At 40.1% G+C, this 24947-nt stretch overlaps 1 protein-coding gene across 6 annotated transcripts in view; it reads left to right on the forward strand.

Annotated features, from left to right (window-relative positions):
- Nucleotides 1-24947, forward strand: part of Rho-5 (rhomboid-5) — a 365864-nt gene that overhangs the window by 110653 nt on the left and 230264 nt on the right. The window lies entirely within an intron of this gene.

The raw sequence follows: 24947 nt of genomic DNA on the forward strand, positions 1-24947 counted from the left end.
CATATAAAATAAAAATGTTCGTAACATCCATATAAATCCTACATGCAACAGAGATTAGCTATATAAAAATACAAAATAAAATATAAAATGAAAGACACGAAATTTGATGGTTATCTCCCACCTAACATTTCGAAATCTTTTCGTTAGTTCCCTCCCAACTATTTCGAGCAGCCCCGATAATTTTCAGTTGGGTTCAATCTCGGACTGGCAGAACAAATCTTCGTTGGTCGCGGTCGAATGCGAGAAATAACAGAGTCGATTAATTCGGCGAACTTCCAGGAAGCTGGTAGATTCAATTTCTCGGTAGAAAAATTCGCGAAGCTGTCTGCACAATTTCCTGTCAGTCGGTGGCTCGTCCTCGTGCCCCCTGCCCCCGAAAACCTTCAACCTCGCTGGCTAACAAACTCGAAATTCGTGCGCACAGCGAAGCCACATAAATTTCCCTCCAATCATCCAATATGTTCCGCGCAACAGAATCGAATTACTTTCGCCCTCGGTTCCCCAATCATTCTCCGCCCCTGCGTACCACGAGCAAAGAACCCGATAACCGGCCCCTTCATTTCTGATCCAGCCGGGATCGAATTTCGATTACTTCCATTCCAAAGGAAACGAACGGGTTCGAGCGGTTGTGAAAGTGTTTGGGTTCTGCTCGCGCAGAAAGAGAGAAAAGGGAGAAAGAGAGACGAAGAAGAAGTGAGGGGAATGGAAAAAGAAAGAGGGGAAGGGAGGTCGATAAAATGTTCCTCGAGGTGAAGCCGCAGCTTTCACCTGCCCGACTATGCACGGAAAATTAATTTTCTTTGGCGACGTCGGCGAACAAAGCCTGGCAAAATTAAGCGTGCAAACAGAGAGCCGTCGTCGCCGACCAGTCCGCGTGTCACGATCCTTCAAGAACACCCTCGAAATCGCTTTTAGGCGAAAATTCGGACCACGCTCGGCCAAATACAATGCGCTTCGTTTTGCAGAGGGAGTTGAAGTCCTCCACCACCACTCCCCCCCCCCCCCATCTCTGCCGCGCAAACGCCACTCAGACAACAATACGAGCCGCGTTGTCCACCGAGTTTCCTTCTATACACAAAGCTGGATGGGAAAACCGAAATTATATTTTCGACTCTTCGGTTTAAGAATTTTACGCTGTTCGTTCCTCGACGAATTTCAATTGTTCTAGGTCGGGGACAAATTCAGTGGACACCCTTTGAAAATTAATGATTCTTTACTGTTGGACCGAACGACTTTTTTCCTTTTAGATTTGAGGATTAGTTCGTTAGTTCATGTGTGCGAAAAATTTTGTTTTGGAATTGCTACTGATCGGAATTTGAACATTTAAAATATGCCTTTCGGGGGTGGAATCAAGAAACTCACGCAGTTCCAGGGAGAAATGTGGACACTGCACGGGACGATTAATTATAGCAGATTTTTCTTTTTCCGCATTGATTGCATGATAAATTGCGGTTGGGCTTCGCGGAGATCGTAGCGAAGGGGGATTTTCAAAGAATGCTGGCGAATCTGTATCCGTGCGGATTGACTTTTCATTTGGCCCAGTATTTTGCGACTCACGTTCCGAGAATTCCGGGGGAATTCCATGCGCGATTCTCAGCGTCGGAATTCGATGTTCCCTCAATGCTCCGCAGAATCCGCGAAAGTTCTGCGTTCCGAACCCCGGGGCCCGGCAAAAAACTTCGTTGAAACTTGAAGACGATAGCTTAGTTACTCTCTTCGCGTTAAACTATCTCTTCGCCGAAGATCTACGTCGTTACAGCCGTTCGCGAGTTTCGGCCGCCGCACCGTCAAAGTAAAACGCACGATTCTCGAGGGGCTTTAATTGTTGTTTGACGAACAAGAGGGTTGTTTGCTGTTTGAAAATAGGAAGATTGGAGAAACACGATTATAAGGGCTCAATCCTTGGAATATGTTGTAGTAAAAAAATTCTATGAAATTTAGATAACCTCTTGAAAAGTTGAAAAACGACTGTAACAATACTCTGTCACCCTTCTAGTATTTTGCAAATCGTAATCGAATTTGCTACATTCAATACATCAATGTAAAAATTCGTTTACTTACACGGAGAAATAATTCCGGCTCCCATTTTTTGGTGAAAGTGACACCTAAAGTGTGCTAACAACCTTGCGTCATTTTTCTCACGATTAGGTTAATGACTAGGCTGTCTCCAAGTTCTTTTCGTAGTGAGTAAACTGTAAATGAAAAATAAAAATGTTCTGTACCAATTACGAGAAACAGAAACCAAATAAAATTGTCTTTCTTTATGCAACAATTTTTATCGGTTGAAAATAAATAAATAACTGTTGTAAATTGAGCCTGCTCATTTCTATTACATATGCGTAAAATTCACAGTCTGGAATTGAGCGATCTTGATAATATTGGACAACATGAGCATATAGAACTAGCGTTATCATGTTTCTGCTAGTATTTGATTATCTCTTAAGCTATTACTTATTTAACCGCTTACATTGAATCATTTGCTTGCTTACAAAACTATTCTCTGTTCGTACTGTACGCGATAGTTGAAAGCGAAACGAATTTTGGGGACAATGTAATAGACTGTTTGAGAACAATGGCAATTTTCATTGTTTAACAATGAGTTACTCCCAGTAACATGTTATTTTATTTCAGCATTATTTTAACTGTTGCATAAAAGACCCTAGGATTACACTATTGTTCGTGTATAGTGATAATAATCATCAATACATTCTGTGTCATTCATATTTTACAGAAATAAAGTTTACAATACAAACGGAAGAATATCACACATTTTATAGAATTTATAAAAAAAAAAAGATAGAAAGGTACAGAGTCATTGAAAATGATTTAAATAGGTTTTCTCGAAACCGGTTTGAAACCATATATGAGTGAGAGAACATTTCCATTTGAATAGCTGTATTGATTGCGCGAAGTTAATTGGATAGGACTAATTTTCGTATCTAACACAGTCATGTACACTCATATTTTATTATTCATGTATAAACTGTGCAAACCAAACGTAATTACAGCGTATCAAATTCGTTAAAAAGTTTGTGAAATAAAATCAGATTTTATTTTCAATTCATCGAGAACATCGATAAACGGGGGAAAATTACTTTTACTCTCAGTTTTTTCGTATATGTATTCATAAAAGTGTAAATTTACATAAACTTCCGCAGCTCGCGCACACGCCAGATGGAAAAAACCTAGATCGAAAATGTGTTCATTGATCGCACGATCTGCTGATTGTGCCCACCGATCAAATAAATTTTTGAAGTCCATTTTGAAGTCTATTAAAATGTGGCTATTGCTCCTAAGATTGAAGAAAAATACTTCTAGATTTTTTAACAAACTCTATTTATTTTAGTTGCTACCTGGTGTACGTTGTTGCATTTTCCTATTCCACTGAATGAACATTTAAGCGATATTAACATTCAAATAAAACATGAGCAATACGTACTAATCTTTCACCATATCAATAATTAAATTATAAGTTTGCACCATCGAAAAAAATGAGATATAATAGGCCCGATGTTATCAATATATCGACCTTCGTCCTCAAAGAATTAAATTCCTAGCAAAGCACCTCCTAGCAAAGCACCTCCGTTTATCAAAAATAGTAAATTAAACTGCAAACAATAAACCTGCAAAAAACCACGTTCCGAAAGCTCGTTCCATTTACCCAGAAAATAATTGAAAAGCTGCCCGGAATAACAGGTTCACACATTCCACGCATCAAACAGCGACAACACAATCTCCAAACCGTCGAACACCTTACAACATCCACAAACAGAAAAGGGGCGCGAATGTTCATCGGAGGGTTAACAAACCCCTTTCCGCCATTCTGCGCAGCGTTTCGCGAACTCCTTGCCTCGCGAATCTACCGTAGAAACAGAACAAAGCGTTTCGGTGCGGCGCCGGATTAATTATCGCGGCAATCAGGACGTAAAACGGAGGGCGGTTAAAAGTGGTGCGCGGCGTTAGTCGAGGGTTTCGAGTTCTCTCGAAACGAGAATTCGCCTAATCCCCTCGCCGACGATCGAGCCCCGCCACGACGTCGAAGAGCGTCGCTGTATGACGACCGTTCATTCCTCCAAACCATAACTGAGCACGTTAAAAATCAAAAATATTTTAGAAACACTCCGCCCGACAGAAAATATTCGATTCAAATCGTGAATTGTGATTGTGGAACGAATTATTTGGGCATATATTAAATATGAATAATACAGTATATACAGCGTGTTGGACTATAGGTGGGAGAAAATGTAAGGGGTGGTTCTCCAAAACAATATAAGACGAAAACGAAGAATAAAAATTTGCGATTTCGGCTTCATTTTTTAGTTATTATCAATTAAAAATCGGACTAAAATGCGGCAACCCGACCAACAGAGGCGTACGTTGCTCACGTTGATAATAATTAAAAAATGAAGCCGATATAGCAATTTTCTTACTCCTCATTTTCTTCGCATATTGTCTTGGAGAACCACCTCTTACATTTTCTCTCACTTGTAGTCGAACACCCTGTATATGAGACAAACGTGGTGTAACAGGTATTTTAGAAGAATTTTAATAAATCTGTCTTGCTGTTTGCCAAATATAAAATAATATCTAGCTAAATTCAACCCTTAATTGAACTGTTAGGGCCGATTCCTATTTGTGGATTCAGATCAATCTTTTCGTTAAGCACGAATATTAAATATAAATACAATATTAAATCCAGTTTAATTGAATCATCATCAGATATAATTCTGCGGAACAATTTCACAATTATCTCCGGTAATCATTTCAAACGATTATAAAGTAAACTAATATGTTAATTAAAATAACATTTCAAGCGATGTTGCATCACAGGTGATCTCACAGGCATGGAAGTAATTATACAATAACACGACACTCGAAATAATATTTCGAATAATAATATTTCAGAAGTGTTCAGGTCTGACCGCAGGGTGAAAGGAATGAAAATTATTTTTGCACCAACCCAAATAATTTTTCTGCGACCACGGTGCCCTCGACACGGGACCCTAGAAGTCCATGTCGAGTTCCCAGGAGAAGCACTTTCCCGAAGAAGCTTTTCCCGCGAAAGAAAGCTCGCGCGCTCGTTGCCGCGGCGGGGTGCAAAGTTATTTTCAAAGTGCGCGTCTCCCCGATGCTTCCGGGCAGGCGGAAACTTCATAAACGATTTAGTGGTTATGCAAGGACGTTGTAATCCCGTTGGCGGTTATACATTGCGAGAGGAAGTGGCTGCAGTCGGACACCGAGGCTCCTTAATTAATTAACGTTCATTAACAAACGTGCTCGAGTGCCGCGCGAACCTGTACCGTGGTTTCTCGTTCCCTACGCCCCCCTACCCCCTCTCTCGTTTCGACGTTCCCTCTGCCCCCTGCACTCCTCTCGACACGCCAGGGTTGTTCTCCGACGGTGTTTAGAATTCTCAAGGGACAACAGAGCGCAGTTTCCTCGAATCCACGTCCGGACACCCCACCCCCCCCCGCCCCCGCCTTCGCGAACATCTTTCGCGAGTCCGTGTGCGTCCCTTCTGCGGCCCGTACGTGTTCCGACCGTGTTTGCGGGGTGCGCACGGTGGGCCGTTTCCATGAAATAGGTGGACTTAATTCAAAAATTTACATGCCACGAAATAAGTTAAAACTAAGTCCTTTCGTGAGCTCAGACTTCGTCGAGATGAACTGAAAGGGCACCCATTACAGTGACTTATATTAATATTCGGACACCCGTGAAAATTCAATTTATTTTAACCCTTAGAACTCGAGTGGCGACTCTGAGGAGCCACTAAAAATTGCTATGCCATTATTCCAAATATTGTTTACATTATTAAATTCATATTTAATGAATTACGAAGAATTTAAGTATTGTATGAGGTGTTGTATCAATTTCATATCCATAAACGGTTAATATCGGACCATACGACCTGAATTTTTTTGAGAAGTTAGAACAATTGGTTTACTACATGATGAGAGAAGAAATGTTTTCAGAAATTGATCGGAATTCCAGCGAAAATACTAAGAGTTGTTTTTTGGAGCATTCCTTTGTAGGCCTATATTGAAAATCTGAAGAATTTTGTTTTTCGTAATTATCGAAAGTGCAATATCGACAATTGCTCGAGAATGGGGAATGTAACTTTTGGATCTACTGTACACAGTATTTTGCCCACAGAAAGATTTCTAATAAAATAAATATAACATCGTCTGAAACGAAGGAATAAATTGGTTCAAGTCACAAATAAAAAGCTGAACAATGCAGCGTTCTCCATTCCTAATATTCCCCAATTAATTCGCCAGACCCATTCGCAAATTGCAATTTCAGGAATCTCTTCCCTATATTCAGACCAATTCGAGGACCTCTTGTCTCTCGGCTCTAGAAATAACACGCAGCCTGCAAATTTAATTAAAATATGCGATCAATTTGAAGAGGATAATAAATTGTACGCTCCCGAGGAAATGATCGGCTGCCTGTCGAAATTGCGACAGCGTGAAAGCTCGAGCTTCCACGGTTTCGCCTCGCGAAAATCGTCCGGAACCTCTGGGCGGCCGTTTCTTTCTTGTCAGTCGCGTTACAGGACGAAAATTCGCCAATCGACATGTCTCGGGGCGTAATATAAACCGTCGTCGACGGCTACGGTTTCTCGTTCGCGAGATTCCAGAGAGAGAGAGAGAGAGAGAGGGAGAGAGAGAGAGAGAGAGAGAGAGAGATCTTTGGGCCTCGACCGGATATATCCGAGACGGACGTAAAATCCTCGAGGCTCGGCCGGAAAAGATGCATTCGCCGCGAAATTACAGTCCGCCTGCGAAATTAGTTCGCGAGTAACAACCCCTCCGACGGGGTAGAACAGATCTCTTAATTAAAGACGCGCGCGCGCGAGCGCCGGCTCGAGCGAGCGAGCGGATGAATTGGCCGCCTAAGTGGCGAACCTTCTGCGAGAACGTCCGGAATTGAGTTCAGAAGCTCTCATCGGGCTTTGGGAAATTGATAAATTGTGAACGGTGCGCGAGAGGGAGTGTTTATGCTTGATACCGTGCCCCCAGGGCGAGCGCCGTTCGTAATTGACGGCCATAATGTCGCGGCAAGTGTGTGCATTACTGTTCAAATATATTGGACCGTTTGTTTCGTGGGCCCCCGATGTCGTGTTTGTTCTCCTTAGTGGAAAACCTTTCGCGCGTTTATTCGTCTCGTCGCTTCGAGCATTTTTTAACGCGTCGATTTCGTTCGGCTTTTACTCGTTGGTCTACAGCTTGTTATTAGACTGCGGATTTTATGTCTTTATGAGAAAGATGAGCAGGCGATTTGTGTAACTTATCAACATTATTCAACACTTTGACTACCAAACTAGAAACCTCAAAAATTCCATAAAATCAAAGTAAGTTATTTAATGAAATAAAAATTGAAAAAATTCAATGTATGATATCGAGTAGTCCTCCAGTTTTATCGCATTTTACAGATCCTAATCATATTTGGTATGATGCATATATTAACGTAAAAATTCATTTTAAAACCGGGACAAATAATTCCGTCACCCATATATGGGTAACATGGCAGTCAACGTGTTAATAACAAATTAACTTTCCATTTAATTCGTACTTCTTGCAATTAACGTAGACTATTTTTATTTTGTGTAAAGGCCCGCAGTCTACTTATTACGAATAGTCTGGATTCGACGGATTTATGATAAAAATGAGTAAGTGCATCTGAAAGGACAGATTAAAAGAATTTGGAAAACATGAACGTGTTGGTTTCAGCTGAAATTATTAAAGTAAGAATGAAATTTGTATTTGACTTGCTGTATTGTTTAATCTATACATTTTTTATTTTGCACGAAGATCCGCTGTCGGCTAATAAACAAATACAGAGGCTTAATCGAAATGTTTCGCACAGGTGGTGTGGAAAGCAAATTGCCTTTTTCTCTCTGGTGTATTTCGTTTAACTTTTGCGTTTAACTTGTTATAAATAAATATTGTGGCTGTCAAACATTCTTGGAACAGGCTGGATATATACAGAAAGCTACCCTGTATAGAAAGCGTCGCCTGTTTCACACGGATATTAACAAAATCGTTTTTTGAAAATTTTCCATAAAGCCTGATATTTTTAAATTAAAAAGCGAGTTGCTGCATTTCTGCAGTGGTGTATGCTCAGCCGCGTTTAATTTAGCTGGACGAAATTATGTTTTGTTTATATAAAATCGATAATTCGAAACAGGCTCGCGAGAGTAGAATATGTGGTACGGTACAGGCTCGTGAAAGCAGAGTAATTCTTTTACTATAGAATATAATGTGTACAGTATAAATAGAGTATACCGCGCAGTATCGAGTTGGAATAATACAGACTTGTGGAAATAGAATCCAGTCGTTTGATATCGACCTATCAACTCGGTACTCTTTGTTATACGGTAACCATACGTACAGATTGCAATTTTTATGCTGCAGAGCATCGTCGCGCGATATTCGCCAGAGTCCGTCTGCTTTATCGGATAAAATGGCACATTCGAACCGATCCGGCCAATTGAAAAGCCCAGTCGAAAATTGTACTTCCAGTTGAAACCGTCCGCGAATCCGAAGTATCTTTCAATGATCAAGAGTGTTCGAAATTCATGAATAATCCCTCGCGCGTATTCACACACGAGCCATCAGTTTCCATCAACCATCTCGCAAATTCCGAATCGAAGGAAAAATTGATTTCACCCATCCAGAGGTACGTCGTACCAGGGCATGAAACAAAAATTTAATTAATTCCCTCTCAAGTTCCATCGTACGGGATTTCGTACGCACACAAATATTCGCCTCGAATTTTCGAAAATTCGCTTCTCTCTCTCTCTCTCTCACTGGCAAATTTTAGTTGTCGCTACGTGCAAAGTTTTCGCTCCCCGTCGTGTATTTTCGAATTGTTACTTCTGCTCGACACGATTCTCGGATAGGCAGGTGTCGAGAGAAGAACGTAGGTGTGTTGAACACGCCGTTCGGGAAACGGGAACTATGCAAATGCAATAGGACGTCCCCCTCCCCCCTCCCCCGATTTGTGTCGTTTCCGATTACGTTTCGGTAGAAATTCTACTGTCGTGGGTGGTCGGTACGTGCTAAACGGTGATACGTTTTAATGTTTTCGCCGCGGAAACGCAGATGCGACGGTCCCTGTTCGCCCGTTCCCCCGATTCCGTTTCGAATAGCAAGCCGCGTGCCGCGTTTAATCATTACGCGAACGTGTTGATGACGATAGAGTGGAAACGCGCGAAACTTTTCACGCGAAAAATCGACCAACTCGCCTCGACGTTCGCCGATCGTTGCCAATCGAATATTTTCCCCAAGGCATCCTCTTAAATAGAGAAAACCTTGACGAACCGTCTGCTGCTTTTAAAGCTTATAATGCTGTTGAATATTTTTCAAAAGAAGCAGCGAGTGAATTCTCTTGAAATGAATTTATTGGGTAATTTATAGAAGCAAGATGGACATTTATTTCTACTTTTACGACCCTCTGCGATCCTCCATACTTCTTTATAAAATCATTTGCTCAACGTATTTTTAAAGTTTTATTGTTTTTTTTTTAATAATTTGTTTGTAATATTTTATAGTTTTATGTCGCATCGACGTTAGATCGCATCTGTCTGTAATTGGAATTTTTATTAAGTCCATCTATTATTTTCCAAAAGTAAAAATATCGTTGCTGTGGTGAGATGTACAATTTTTTAAAGAGACAATTTTTTAAAATACAATTAATTCATGGACACTGTTGCAACTTTTTTGCCATGTAACTCAACATTAATACCGCCTTACAAAAAAGTTTCGGTCAAAAATAAAGTACTCAACAGTACCAAATAATTGATCAAAGATTCCCAGGAAGGAACAGCAGAAAAATACGGAAACGGTGTAGCAGGATAAAATTAATTCGCCTAATTATCCACTATGCAAATACGAAGGAAACGACGTTGCCTTTACGATAATCATGAAGAATCACACGCCGGAATCGACTATTTGCAAACAGCTTGTCTCGCTACCGTTCGGAAATTCGCGTCGCTAATTGCCGAGTCGGAAAATAGAGTCTCGGCATCAGAAAACGCGTTTTTGCAACGGAATTTATGCATTCACCGATTCAATCTCGGGGACACGAACCCCTGCAAACCGGTTTCGTCGTATCGACCGATGTCGGCTCTCGATATTCAAAATCCGCGAAATAATCGGCGCACGGTCCTCGCCGATTTTCAGCAAGTTTCCGGGACGGGGGCTGTCCGTTTCCGTCACGGTTCATTAGAGCACGCCCGAAACGAGCAAATATAAAACTATCCGGAGCAAATTGCGCGCGTCCCGATTCCCGCTAATTATTCCGCGTTAATTGCGCGAGCAATTGGGCTTGCCCTCCCGCGCCGATTTTTGTTATGGCGAAGGAAATTATTGGATTGATTAACCCTTAAGTTGGGCTATTCAACTGGATTCCAAAAAGTGCTGTAACAGATGATCGAAATAAACAGCTATCTCTCATTTTTAAAATACTACTTGCAGGTTTCGGTTCGAGAAAATATTTATACTCGTGGAATTTTGATGGGAAGAAATCTTGCTGTTAGAAAGTTCTTTGAAAAGTGTTCGTACGATATACAATATAGAATATATTGATTCTAAGTCAATTCCGCCTTCTAAGTCAAGTCCTGCACCACACAGAATTCATGGAGCTTAAACAAGTATTCTAGTGTAACAGTTACCTACAAACAATCGATCCATTGCAAGTCGGTGCAGTATAATAAAAATATAAATGTTGCTTCTAAATGTTTACTAGGATCAGAAGACAATCTGAAACATAAAGGAAGTGAAACTGCAGTATTAGAACGTTTCCAGTAAGTAGATTTACCCAGCAATGGTCAGACGTCTGAATTCTGTGGATATCAATTTCAACCTAATATATAATTTAGAATCTTCTTGTACATGAAACATTCACTAGGTTACTCGGTTAGCCGAATTAATACTACACTCTGTGACATTTTGTAGAATTTTTATTCAAGTGAGAACTTGTCGATTATAATCGTTTCTTGAGATCAGAAGACAATCTACGTATGAAAAGGAAACATTTGGAAAATCGACCACTAAAATTTTATGATTGTGTTCAAGAATCGAGTAAACGTAAAACTATCCGGAGCAAGTTGCGCTCGTCCCGATTCCCGCTAATTATTCCGCGTTAATTGCTCGGGCAACGGGGCCCGCCGATTTAAAAAGACATTAATACGGGGAGGAGCGTCGTACGTGCGATAACCGCGCCTCCTTTTTTCACCGTCGCGAAATTTACGGGGCCCGTGCTTTTTGCGTATAGCTCACGGCTGTACTATAAATCGCGAGGGGTCGCGATAACAACTCTCTCTTGCCCGAGTCCATCCTCTCCACCCCCACGAAGGGTTCTTCTGCAACACCCCTCCGCCCCTCGTGCAAACCACCGCACCCCCTCGATCCTCCGATACACTATCAACCGTTACTAATGCGATGATTTTATCGAAATAACGTATGGGCCCCGGGTCTGTACGTGACGATATTGTTATAGCTAATAACCTCGTGTTCGGAGAAATTTGTAATCGAGACCTTAGCTCGCAACCTTGCTCCTGGCCTCGAATCAATCTCTCGAACGGTCGTACTGTGGTACGTTTACTCGATACACTGCTAGCCAAAGTTGACAATTCCGTACGGTTGTTTTTATCCGTCACTGGTCGAAGGATATTGTTGGAAGTTCAAGCTCCGAAATAAGAAAATTAACGACACGCTTTTTCTTCATCCGAAATACGACGAAAGCCGTTCCCGAGCCATCGCCGTATATCGACAAAAAACTCTAGTGAAATATTGGCGTAGTATTGGCTTCAAACTCGCTGGAATCCGAGAGTTAGAAGTGTCCGAATATTACTGTGAGTGACTGTATACAGGGTGTTCGACTACAGGTGGGAGAAGCTTTAAGGGGTGGTTCTCCAAGACAATATTCGACGAATATGAAAAATCCGCCTAAAATGCGGCAACCCGGCCAACATTGGGCGCGAGCGAGTACCCCCGTTGATACGTGACTGTCGCGCGCCTTTATGACGTAAGCATCGCACACCTCTGTTGGTCGGATTGCCGCATTTTAGGCGGAATTGTAGTTGATGATAACTAAAAAATGAAGTCGAAATCGCAATTCTTTTACTCTTCATTTTCGTCTTATATTGTAATGGAGAACCGCCCCTTACATTTTCTACAACCTGTAGTCTAACACCCTGTATGTGGGTGAGAACAGAATGTCGATAAACACTGATGTCGGTGAAAACAGAACATCGATGGAAGCACATATTGGGGAAATATTGTCGACGTGAATGTGGTAAATTTTCACTGTTGCCGACGGTGGCTATCAAGTAGTACGGACCGAACGAAACAGCGTCCGAGCGAAAGCCGGTCAGCGAGTTATCGAGGCGTCATTAATGAAGGCGTAAAATGATTAGCGGCGCTTAACCTTCGCATTATACCGGGGACTCGTTTATCTTGCTCGTTCCCAAGAAGTCGGTGTGTAATATGAGGTTCTGAATGCCGCTATCGGGCCGGGTACAGAATGCCGTTGGAAAATTCGCAATGCTCGTGGATTTAATGCGCGCGATTAGAGCCCGATACGTCGGGCTTGTACGCGGACAGAGGCCGGATAAGAGCTGTGCAGAAATGGACGGGGGGAAAAAATGGTGAAATTGGTGGTTGCAGCACCCCGGTCACGCGAATCGCCCTTTAGCTCGTGAGAAGACGATTTTACTGCAGCCGAACCTTCCTGCGGCTGGTTTCATTTTTCCATCGTGAATTCCGATTCGAATAATTTCAGAGAACGGATAAACGCTGTCGGAGAGTCGGATAACACAAAGTAATAGTAAGAGGTGTGTATTGCTCGGCGATGAAAAATTGTGGAGCATGTTATCTTGAAATGAAGTTGAATATATTGCGTTGAAAGCACTAGTCTGTTGTGACCACGTGTTCTCGCTCCGTGCAATCAGCACTGTTTTCAATGAAATTGACATTACTCGTGTTTTTGTGTTGCAGTATTTATCGAAGTTTAAGTAGTACTTGTGAAACATAAAATACTCTCTGTTGATTTTATTTGTGATCAGAGGTAAGGGACTAGTAGGGACTGTTTAGAGTTCGTACAATTTTTATCATAATAAGGGATTCGGTAAGGAAATTTGTGTAACCTGTTTTATTTTGTCATGTTATTCCTATCAATTGCAATTTTTTCAAAATTTCTTTTGCACGTCATTTGGCGAACCCATGTATCTGATTGCTAAAAAAAGATGGGTTCGATTAGTCCAATTTCAAAAGAAGTTATTCCGTCGTAAAGGGCGTTCGAATATCAATGCGAGTACCTGTACGTGAAGGGTGCATCTATATACCCCGAAAGGCTTTACCATTAGGGCAGACGTTATAGCAAACGTTCGGTATGATTACTTTCATTGTTCCATAATGTGTTAAATTACTGTCGAAAACGGAGAGACAGTATTGTTGAACAGGCATGTCTCCAGCAAGTAGATTCATTCAGTAGTAGTCAGACATCCCCTGAGTTTTGTGGATATCGAGTATAACCTAATAATAATTTAATAATTTAGAATTTTTAGGTTCCTTAGTAATGTATTCCGTAATATTTCATGCCATTTTGATGCTTCTAATTGTTGCTTGTAATTCAATGTGAGTAACCGTAAGTGAAGGGTGCATCTGTATGCACCGAAAGGCGAAGCAGAATTATGCATCACAGGATTCCAATGCCATTAGGGCTGGTTGGAGACGGCAAAGCAAACGTTCGGTATCATTGTTGTAAATTGCTATGTAAGTTGCATCCCGCCCACCGGCGATCTAGATTAATGATTCCATCGGTAGAAATGAAAGCTTCGTTTGCACGAAACCCGCGCCGCCGCGCCGGCCGATTGATAAAACCAGATACCGTGGAAATGGTTACTGAGAAATTTCTTGTCCCCGTATATATGCGTGACTGGTGTTTCGTATATACCTCCCCCATCCCCCTCCCATCTCCTCCGACCGTTACCCATAAACTCGATCCGATTCTAAGGGGGTGGCACTGTCAACCAGCGTGGCTCTTTATCATCGTTTTTAACGATCGGTTGATGTATGCACTTGCTGACAGTCGCTGTGAAACTCCGACGACGATTACACGACGTACCCATAAATCACTTGTCCCTCCGTTGAGATTGCGGATGGCGTCTGTGCACGAGGAACGCGGAATTTTGAGAAATATCGGAGTATCGGGCCGATACCAGACGACAGGTTCAATTTTGCTCGGATAGAAACGTTAATTACGTGACGTTAATTTGGGGGGGGGGGGGGGGGACACAGCAGGGAAAATCGCTTAACACATTTGCTAACTGTTTTTGTTTTTATGCTTGCCTTCATTGTTAAAATATTTTATTACACGCAACGTACTCGTGACACCTTTATGAAATATTACAACAATTGAAGAAAGTACTACATTCTACGAATATCGTGCTGTGTACTATGACTTTAACGCTAAACCTACCAAGCATGAACAGTATCTGGTAAATATTGCCTTATAAAAATGGCAACCCTAAATTTATTGAGATTGTCCGTAATTTTCAATATAATAAATGCTTGGACAAGGAAATTTATTCCACTATTTTCCATAAATGAATTTTTATAGTTTCAATAATTGTAAAATATAAAACCGGTCATTTTGACCGTGGTAGGTAAAGTGTTAACAATTATTTGAATGACTTCATGAAAACGTAAGCCGTGAATACAAATAAATTCTTTTATTGTGAATTTTTTCTTATCACCATAGTGACCGAAAAAATATTTCATATTTCAGTCACATTGTCTGTCACATTTCATTTTGTGCGTTTATAAAATGAAAATGCACAAAGTTCGCAGATTAAACATTGCAATAAATAACGATTGAGTTCACACTTTTTGTCCTAAATATAGAGCTCTACATATAGAGCAAAATGAATTTTTGGGTTGCAAATTCGTTCTCCAAAGCGTTTATTAAACGATTTGTACTTCCCTGGATTTAAAATGCCTTTGATAATTATTCACGGTTGATATTTCATTCGTTCAAACCTCGCTCTTTTTTCTCTCTCTGGTATTCCTAAAAGTTTGAAACAATAGCACCTTTTGCCGCGTCGGATATTAAAAATCGGTATTACGGGGGTACTGTTCACAATAGAATTAACACAATCGATTTTGCTGAATGAAAAACGGTTTTATCACGGAAGCTTTAAACTATTCTCCGGTGTATCTTCAATATTTCCGTTACAGCTCTGTCATTAAACCGTCGGTCGAATATCAAACACGAGGCCCGCGAATGAATTAAAAAGATCATTTTTATATCGTACCAGTCTGAAACTCGGTGTCCCCGTTTCGCAGAGTAAACGAGCTTTCGGATTTCATAAAAAATATCGCGTTTAAATGAGTTCCAAACCGCGCGTCATTTATACGGAAAGCGATTACACAAATTAGTTGAAATAATTGAGTGCCACTAAACGGTTATAAATTAAACGGAAACACTTTTTATCTCGCGTTAATCGCGAAATTCCTGGCAGCAATCGTCGCGATTTATTTGATACACAATGCTCCCTGGATCCGCGGGAGATCTTACACAAACATGTTTTCAAACGTTCACGAAGGTTTTCACCGAGGATTAATGCGTTAATTGATGCATTAATGCAACGAACCGAGAACGCAGTTCGTTCGAGTGGGAACGCTGCTTCCCTCGACTTTCTGTAATTCGTTAAATTTAAACGAAGGCGTCCTGGTAATGGGACTCAGCCGAAAATATCGACGCACTTCATGATCCACTCTCGGGGAGACGTGGCAATTAAATTACGCTGCGGGTTCTCTTCTTCTGTCGTAGTGCGATCTCCAGCAGGAAGAAATTGCAGTAAGGAAGGTTCGTTCCTCTGGGACGGTTCTAATATTAGCGGAATTCACTTGTGAAACCCGGAGGTCTATTGTTAGTTAAACTACGTATAACGTGTGACCGAAGTCGGCCGAGTCGTGGAAGAGAACTGCAACATTCTGCAACTTTAGCTGCTAATCCGTGCAAATGCGCCGGCTGCTGCTGTAATTGCGCTCCTATCGAGTTCCATCAAGTTAGGTCTGACATGAGGAGTTTTTAGGGTCGGAGAGGGGACTTCGATTTGAACCTAATCGCATTCAGCACTTTCTCCGTAATAATGTTCATTGTGCAAGTTATTCGTGGCTTCTACAATTAAGTAATTGTAACTTTATTTTGAATCTCAATTTTTCATTTCCCCACTTGGAGATTCATTACCTACATCCAGCAAAATAATCAATAAATTTACGAATAATATATAATATACAGTCATAATAATATGAATTTCATTCTTTCATTGTTCCTAGTAATAATTTAGAATTTTCTTCTGCGTCAAATATTTACTAAACTAGGTTAGGTTGATTATTCATGTATTCTGTATTATTTTATATCATTTTAACAATCTGTTCACAAAGGAAATAAAATTGCAGTATTGGAACGTTTTCAGTAAGTAGATTTAACTGGTGGTGGTCAGACAGCCTGTAGGTTCTATAAACACTGATTTTAAACTGCTATATTTCAATATTTTCGTCACTACAATCATTATAATTATAATTATTATTTAATTATTATTATAATTATAATTTCTTTAAAACTTGAAAATTTGTTGCAATATTATTTTGTAATGCTAATATAATTGTACTACCAAAAAATCAGTTGTAACGTCATTTTCTGAAGCAAGTATTATTTACAAACATCAATTGCATATTAGCCATTCATTTTACATAGCGTAATAAATGAAATTACGCGATAGAAGACAAGAAAATCATAAAAAAAATAGTACAGGAGAGACAGTTACGACAACGTTGTCTCAAGTAGATAAATCCAGCAGTGATCGGACAGTCCAATCCAGTTGAAAGAGTCAAAGAAATTCTCACAATCAATTCCCTTGACAGTAAAGCTAATTGAATGAATCCTTTCGTTCGCAGAATCTTTCTTACTGCTAAACTTCGTTAGATTAAGTAGAGTCGACTAGAATGGTACCGGTATTGACCGAGACACAAGTTGTTTAAACAAGTGAATATCAATTACCAAACGACCTGTAGAAACGAGAATAGTCGAGCGGGAATAGAGATTAATTCCGGGGACGTTGACTGCCGGTTCCATTTTGGTAAAATGATATTGGATCGCGTGCTTCAGACATATCAATTTGACGGTGATCACCCGCTGTCAGAAACGGTGATGCACGTCACTATCCACACACCTAGCCGATCTTTTTCCCAGTTCACAGAAGAAGCACAATTCGCCCAAGATACTCATTCTGCCAACGCGTTTGCAAAATTAATAAACTGTAACTGGCGTCTGTGGATTTTGTCTTAATTCTCTAATCACACTGAAGTCTAAAATGTACAATAGGCATTCATCTAAACAAAGTACGATTGACAATTGAATGCGATAAATAAGGCGAGAGAGAATTAATTTCTTCAGATCAAATGCGACTCAAATCTTTCAGAAACAATTTAACATTTTCAATAAAGGATTGCATCATTCAATGAGAACATGATACAAAAGTTTCTTGAGAGTGAACGTCAGAAGCAAAATGGTTCCAGACGAATGCTGCGTCTCGGAAACACAGTTCTGCGATTACACCTCGGAGAATCGTCCCAAAACATCGATCAGGGTTTTATTAAGAATTCACGTGGTTTCGTGCTGCATCCGGGGATGCGCCTTCTCCGCGGACGTCGCACCGCGATGTAAAATCCGAAACATCTTAATAATTCAACGGAAACGCAATAAAAGTTAGAAATCCTCCGCGCGCAGAATTTGAAAAGCAGGCGAATGTAGGTCCGCGCGTCTCCGTCGGTGGTACCCGAGGAAATTTCAATGCATTTTTCTCCATGGAAATTCGCCCATTACCATACGAAATAATAATGGGAATTATATACAATTCGCGCACGGTTTAAAGCCCCGAAACTGTCGGGAGAGGGAAGCTTCCCTCCTCGTAATTTACAAAACTCGCTGCGCTACGGTAAAGCGATGCTAGTTTATCGGACCATCGGAACTTCAAAGAAATTAAGATTATCACGCCGGAAGCTACTTGGCGATGGCTGTTTTATTCTGTTTCCATAATCCAACCTCTTTACCTGGTCTTCGCGAAGCCGTGGCGCATTTTACCGCGCGGCGAGTCGATATCGCCTTTCATCGTTTATAACCGCGCGCTTCGACGGTATCGCGTAATATTTTATAAAACGTTCCCGAACACCGGGAATCGACGCACTCTGCCGACTTCCGGACGAGTAAATTTTACAGCTTGGCGCAAAATGCGTGGCCGAACATTGCGAACGCGAAAATCCATTTCCTTAATGATTTACGCTGTGATTTGGAATTGAAAATATTTAATCGACTTCATTTACATTTCCTATTTTTACATGATTTAAAGTGAAATTGATCACGCACAATATCGTTAAATGTATTTTCCAATTATAAAGTTGCGATTAGAAATATTCAACAGCTGCGCCTTTTGAAAGGACCTGTAGGACATGATTTTACTTCTTTATTTATGTATTCTTTTTCCAGCATGATTCTAAACGAAGTTTATCGCACATATATATTATTGTTAAATTTATCTTGCATTATAATGTTGGGATTAAAAATATCGAATGGCTTCTTCTTTTGAAAGGACCTGTATAACATGCTTTTGTGCATTTACTTTCCTTTCTGTATGATTCTAAATGAAATTTATTACAGACACCATAACTGAATTTACATTTCAATTGAACGTGGAGGTTGAAAACAATTAATGGCATTTCGTTTTAAGACTGCATGTTGGACAACGCATTTTTTTTAATTGAATTAATTTATATTGTATCTACCTTTCCCATTGATCATTACTTCGTTTGAATGGAGTTAATTGAATTGAAACGTTCAAATATAGCATTTCTAGTATCGCCAGTCGTATTTCGCCATGGTTTTTCGATTTGACATTTCAGCGTACCCTCGGAGCTATGAAAATATTGTCTTCTGTATATTTGGAGCTTTATTTGCCACGCTGGCGTTCTATTTTTCGATTACGCGAAAGCGAATTCGAGGCAGCAGCCTCGGCGAATTTTCGAAGAAAACAGTGGTTCCACGGAGGAAACGAATGTAATCGAATTTGCTTGACTATCGTTAAATTTCCTTGTTCTCCCGCTATACCAACCGGACAAAACCGCGAGAAACGAGGTTTCGACCTAGAAATGGAAACGCAATCACGTCGGACGTCCAGTTAATTACCAATCGGACGATATATCATTCCAAAATAATTCTAAACCGCAGCCATCGGGAGGTTATTCATTGGTGTCATAGTTTCCCGTTCGAGAACAGCACTAATTAGTCGCGCCGACCCGCACGAAATGTTTTGTTGAAAATCGAACGATATTTAACGAAACGTAACTATCGCATATGAACCATGAATCAATTCTATTTTCAATTATATTTATTCGTATTCATTTGACAATATATCAGCAGTTTCAACCTGCAACTTTGAGATTCGTTTAAAGAAGATACTGGTAATTATTTTCGAAATTCCATACATTTCTCATTTTATAAAGTCATTCCAATCTATAACTATCAAAAAGTGTCAAACTAAATAATTGAGTTAATCTGTAAATACACAGTATGATAAAAGATATAACAAAATTTTGTTAACATACAATAGAAATGATACATTCTCATATGCTAATAAATAAAATTCTTTGTGGAAAGTGTCTTATCTTTAACCCTCAAATAGCGAAGTAAAATATTTTGTATAAAAAAAGTGATTATAAAAAATGATCCTAGAGAAAAATTAAATCGAAGAAAAAAGTTGAAGTGCATTGGCATCGATCTCACTATCTAAAAGTTAGTGTCACCGTTATTCATAATTTAATAGCTTAGTTATTGGAAACCCATTTTCAAGCTCCATAACAACTTTGCTATGTCAAACAAGCATCTAATAACTTTCTTTTAAATAATAATCCTATAAAAAATGACTAAAGTCTTACCTATTGATCACTGTCTTTTAGAAGGCCCTTTTAATAACAATTTATTATTCTTAGCCTTCTTATGTGGTTCAAAGCAATACGCAGATAATAATAATAATAATTATTATTAACTTCACAGTTTCAAATATTATTATTCTAAGCAAATATTATTCTAAAAAATGGATAAATTTGACATAATGAAATTTAGATATCAAATTTCCTTAAAATATTTTATCTCATTTATCCTCGGACTGTTTTGATAAATGCTTTCAAACAAATATTGAATCATACACAAGATTCAATCGACCAGCAACAATTAAGACACTAAAAGCGCACTTAACATTAACGCATTGATGTTCCTCAATAAAATGGAACGACGACGATTCAAACCGATTTGTTTTGCGTCGAAGGCAATTATAATTTGATGTATACTGCCTTTTAATGAAACGCCACATAAATGACGAGAGCATACTCATCTTGCTGGACGGACAAATGAAAAGTTATCGAATACGGATCAAGGAAACGGTATACATCGCTGAACAGCGGCGCATCGAATCAAATCGACACGCATCGAGCCGATGGATATCGGCGCAGCGCCGTTTAATGGTCCGTTAATAAACTGTTTCGCCGTGTGGCCCTGCTGTTTTTCCGAAGGATAAAACCCGAAACGACCCGGCGAAATTACCGTTTTCATCCGCGCAGACGATTTCCGTCCGAGACCGTTGCGTTTGTTGTATCCCCGGTCGCATTGATACGCGACAACCAGGATGCAGATGTAGGATGCGTGTTACGTCGGAACTTTCGTGATAACGTGCTCGTAACGGTGAGGCTGTAACTTCGAGCACAGCCAGCTATACGAGTACACAACCGTTCATTACCTGACATCCTGCGAGAAGGATGCGTCTACTGGGTGTTCACACACGAACCGATGAAAAGTACACAATGCATGATGCATATCGCGAATCGTTTTTTATTTGTTTTTTAATTTTTCTTCGCTAAAAATTTCGTCACTGTACACCTCAATAAAAATTATAAAATAAATGTGAGATTGGTTTCAATATCAGTCTCTGCTTTGTATTCTTTAAATATATTTCTGTTTTTTTTTTAGATTCCTTTAAACAAACGTTTAGACAGGACAGACGTTGTATTTTCACATTTGTTCTTCTTTTAATGTATTTATCAAGGGAATATGTTCATTTGTAGCGAAATATGCTAATCGTATTATATTGATAAATTCAGAGGCATACTTATGGTTCATACAAGAAATCCTTAGCAGGTTATCATATATTTTCTAACTTTTTTATACAACTAATGTAACAATTTAAAGAGTTATTGTGTAGATTTGTTAATGTTATCGCCAACAGTAATATCATGATGAATTTTCCTTCTGTTACAGGTAAACAAAGCCGACGTCATTGCTCGGAAGTGCAGTAGTTGTAAGTAGTCGAGGTCAGTGATAAGTCAGCCGTTCTACAGTAGTGTATCGGAACGTTGCGGTACACAGTCTCTGGGAAAAGATTCGGAATGATGCATAGGTACTTTGTCATTGTTATCTGAATTCTTTTCATGCGGAGTCTGCAGATTCTGGGCTCGATCGGTACACAGTCTGAGGAGAAAATTCAGGACTTTCATGGAAAATGCAAACCATTGTACAAGACGGATTGTCGAAGAATAATGGTCCAACAAATAACGTCCCCATTTTGGGAGGAGGCGATAAAAGAGCCTTGGTGGGTTCAACAAACTGCTTTAAACAATTTGTCTCATTAAATTAACTAATTTCATTCAATTTCTTTAATATTCGTGTTGTCCTTGTATGACGACTGAGGATACAAAAGCGGTGTATTAATCATAATATGAATGTGTATCATTCCAAGGAAAATTGATATCATAGGATTTACTCGTCCTGTTTTCAGAGAGTAAATTAAACATAAAACTTCTATTTTTCGACTAATCACTGATTATAAAAATTCGATATGCTAATTATTTAATCAGACCAACCAACTAGCAAAGAATTAAAATGTGAATAATCTGGAATGGATAACAATGAATAATAAAGTGAATTAATTAAAACATCACCCACGTTATCTCCAGGTATCGAATTTTTCGTTCACTGAACAATGAGAGCTATACGTACGTAATGGGGAAAAAACAGTAAGTTGAAAAACGAAATTCCATATGAATGGAAACAGATTATTTCAATAATTTAATATTGGATGAGGAAATATTTTGGTTTTCAATATCTCCAATCTGCTCCATCATTAAAATATTTCCCAAAAATTGAATACATTTCACGCAAATGAATTAAAAAATGTACGGAACTTGTAATCATCCTCCAGATGCAAACTGACAGTGAACTGATAATTGAACGAGGAAAATTAAATTTACTCTGACATGTGAAATAAGAATTAATAATAGCAAATTATAATTCCCTTTGTGACTTCGAAATCTAGATCTTCTTCTAAATCTTCAGCTTAAAATGCAGCTTAAATAATTGATTGTGACGGCTACGAATTAATCTATACACCTTATATATTAAATCCACTTAGAGGTATCAACTTTGACCTCAAAGTAGTGGGTTCAAAAATGTGTAAAAGAAAAATGATACGTAAGAATTTGAAAGGACCTAGTTATATGATTACCACGAGCAGTCAGAAGCGTCCTTCGTCCGTGGATTAATGAATTTTTACCCGAGAAACCGAAATAATATATTTCCATAATTATTGCTCGCAAAGCTCGGTCGAGTAATTGGGACCACCCCGTATGGGGTTAGGTGTGTGCGTAAAATCCAGCATGGTGAACAATATCACGTGGCAAACGGCTAACGAGGGTACTGCGGCTACAGGAAGCACGATCTTACCGACAGAATGCAGCTTCCGTTTTGTAATTAGAGGCGGCACCACGTATTCCAAGAGATACGCTCGCGCACGTGTGTGCATATGTACGCGTGCGTGTGTATGTGCCCTCTCTCCAGGCCGTGCCATGCGCCGCGGTCCGATTAATTCCGAAGATAATTAAAACGGAAGCAACTTACGCGTTATTTTTCCCCTTCCCCTCCCCCTCGCCCCGTTTTATCGTCGGTTTGATTTACGCTGGAGGCTGGCACAGCCATCGTGGTACAGCTCCCTCCCCCAAACCTATGTCGCTCTTTTTTTCATGGCCGCCCCATGCTTATGGCGGCTGTATAAATTTTACGGTCCTTTTTTACCCCTGCCAGAAAGTCGTTCCGCGCTCGTTTCGAAAATTTAGGACGTTACTCCCGGAGTTTCCTGTTTGACGAGCCCCTTTCTCTACCCTTGTCTCTGGTTCGCTGTTTAGAATTATTTACACAGCGGGAAAGGGATTTTTGTGGCTCGTAAAGAACGGTTTTGCGGTTCTTTGGTGACCATTGGCTGCTTTCTTAGGAAAATCAACGATTTTTGAACGAGGAACGTTGTTCCTCATTCCGGATTGCGAATTTAATTTATATATTTGAATTTGGAAAGGGCAGTTAACGATATCTTGGAAATTTTTGGAGACTCGCGTGTCATCTTACGCTTTCATACGATATTCACAACGAACACTTTTTATCATTTCTATACGAAACCTGTACCAACATATGTGTACATTTTTCTGTTTAAAAAGAATCCAAACACGATATATCTCGGATCACATTGACTTGTATAATTCACAACAGGACTAGAATCTCGATTATCCGAACTGGTAACTGAACTATTCATTAACTAATTGATAAACAGTTAGATCTGAAGCGATTTGTCGTACAAATCTGTCAAGATTTAATACAAGACTGCGACCAGGTAACTGCTGTATTATCGAAATATTCGTGTTTCTCTGGTTAGTTCGGATAATCGAGGTTCTACTTCTACGATGAATTGAACGAGTAAATGTAATACGAATTGCGTCGTATTTGGAGTCGTTTCAATCAGAAAAATGTCACGAACTTGTTGTCAAAAGTTTCGTAAAACAGTAGTTAATAATAAAAGAGTCATCGCTGGATTTATACGCTGCTACCGATGTCTTATTTCCTCGCTATCCTTTTCCAGCTTCGACGCTATCTGTGCGAGAGTAAAGAACAGTGTTCGTATACGATACAAATAACATTTCGGTCCCGGAAATCGTGCATACACCTGCAATTTTCACATTACTGTATTCCCGTTTTTCCCCGAGTGTTTCTCGAGTGGTTTCGCGTTATCATCGTCCAGGCTTCGTCGCACGATGGACAAAGCAAAGGCGGGAGATAAACCGGGCGGGCAGAATACAAAATTACGAGGTGTGTAAATGCATAAATAGTAGGTCGCATGTAGTAGGTGTGCAGTGCCGCGGGAGGAAGCCGTTTCGCGGGTTTTGCCGTTTTTCTTTCGACGATAAGGATCGCGGCCAATCTATCAATGCCACGTTTAGTCCCGAGGCAGCCCGCGGAAACGATATTAATAGTCGTCCTAAATACCGAGGAGTGTTTATCGAGGAATTAACGTTGGAGCCCGGTTAACGCGGGATTTCGAAGGCTTCGACGCGAGAATAAAGCCTCGCCGGATTATCGATTCGATGACCTTCACTCGATAATTCCGACACCGAGGAGCACTTTATCCGCCGTCGCTGCACTTTTTCACCCCCTACCCCTATCCCCTCTCCCCTCTCCCACCGGCTTTCACATCCCTTTCTTTTTCCCGTCAGCCACCGGCGCCCGTCCCCGCACAAGAGAAATTAAAATGGGAAAACATCACCGTCGCGTATTTATGGACCGAGTAATCGACGGATTTCACGGATAAAAGCATCCCCGATGGCGGATCGCCTGCTCAAAGCGAGATATTTCCTGCTGGAGATGATCCACACCGAAGTCCATAGTCTACTGCACGGTGCATTTCTCTGTATGCAGCTGCTCGTCTTGAGGAAACACAGTGGGGGAAAAATATATTCCCTTCAATCGATTAAACGTTCAGCGTTGCGGTACTTCATTGATGTTCGATG

Source organism: Halictus rubicundus, chromosome 1 (genome assembly GCF_050948215.1).
Source record: "Halictus rubicundus isolate RS-2024b chromosome 1, iyHalRubi1_principal, whole genome shotgun sequence".
Lineage (NCBI taxonomy): Eukaryota > Metazoa > Arthropoda > Insecta > Hymenoptera > Halictidae > Halictus > Halictus rubicundus.